Source organism: Olea europaea, unplaced genomic scaffold (genome assembly GCF_002742605.1).
Source record: "Olea europaea var. sylvestris unplaced genomic scaffold, O_europaea_v1 scaffold16174, whole genome shotgun sequence".
In the NCBI taxonomy this organism is placed as follows: domain Eukaryota; kingdom Viridiplantae; phylum Streptophyta; class Magnoliopsida; order Lamiales; family Oleaceae; genus Olea; species Olea europaea.
This window is the reverse complement of record NW_019233811.1, coordinates 1-1659: the sequence shown is the minus strand read 5'-3', so window position 1 is coordinate 1659 and position 1659 is coordinate 1.

Genomic DNA, 1659 nt, shown 5'->3' with positions numbered 1-1659 from the left:
ACAAACACGTCCAAACAAAGAATTCTTTTCTAAATATTATAAAATTTAGTAAAATATAATTTTTTCTTACTATAGTCTTTTTATGCATGTTGAGCGTAATAGGGTCTGAAGATAGATATAAACAATCAAGCATATCTATGTTAAGAATTTACTTAATATGCACAGTCAAAAGTGGAATTTAAACAAAAATTTCAGTTTCCATGGAGAATCTTCTTTATGTTAGATAGAAACTGTGATGGAATAATACCTTTGATAAATTCTGCAAACTCCTTTGATGATCTTAGAATACGAACAATCACGATCTGCAATCCACATGCGTCCAATTGTTCAACATCCAATGAAAATCCATATAGAAAACAAGATTGAGAGAACTAGAGTTTTTCATTTCTCGTGTCAACATGAATATTAATTGTATTCTCTTTTAATTTTTTCAAACCCTAGCAATTTATTAATATAAGTTCAAGTGGACTTGTTCGGCCTCTTAACTTAATCAATAAATCCGATTCAAAATGTAATTAATCTGGTTAATTAAATTCGGTCAAAGAATTAATTAATTCAATTAATTAATTAATTAATTCGGGCCTATAAACAAACAAATCAATAAATCATCCAACATTTGTCAATTAATTAATCGGTAAATCTCATTCTTCTAGTTCTCCTTTTGTGTGTGACCATTAGGTTTTCAAAACACAATGTCTAATGATGTGAATTTTTATTTTAATCTAATCAAAATCGATGAATTAAAATATCCTTTTTAATTTATCATCAATTCAAATTCGTCGTCATCAGCACAATACATGTGACGAAAATGTCACATGTTATGACAAAATCAAGCTTATTCGTTTATCGTAAAACTATAATCCTTTCGTCAACATGATCCAATCATTTACGAGATATAGATATGTGTCGATCTCAATTATCGACCATATCTTTCATTTCGCTATTAAATCATTATAAATTGAAAACTCCTTTTCGACTTATGAATACATATTGGTCAAAGATTTCGTTATCAACTTAATTAAATGAAATGTAAATTATAATTTCTTACTGTATTAGAGTGACAAATTCTCTATTGATCATTTAAAACCTTCATTTGATTCTTGACATACTCAAACGATACTGTATAAGCGACTCTTGGCAGAGCAATATTCGATATCACCAAAGTCTGTCCATCCTCAGGCGCTATGATAATGTCAAATCAAAGCACCAATTTCATTATCGAACGTTAGAAATTAAACACTGACACTGAGGTAATTATTTGTGTGAAATCTTCATAGTAGGTCTCCAATGTTTTGTTCTATAACAAAACATCTATGTATTCGCTTAAGTGTCATCACACTATAACTTATGAGATCAACTACTTACTTCACAAGTAAAAAATGTCACACATGATGATCTATCAGTAATAACAATATCTGTATTTCGTTATTACTTACGATCACGGATGATTTAAAATTTAGTCATAAACAATTTGTATTTCACAATCACAATTCCTTGTAATTAACAAATTACCAAGAATTAAATTTACGGACTCTATTATTTAATTTATTAGAATATTAATTAAATTAAATAACAAATTTGCCATAAATGAAATGCATTAATTATATATTAAAAGTATTAATGTTCAAAGTTGATTGCACATAGGGCATAACACTTATA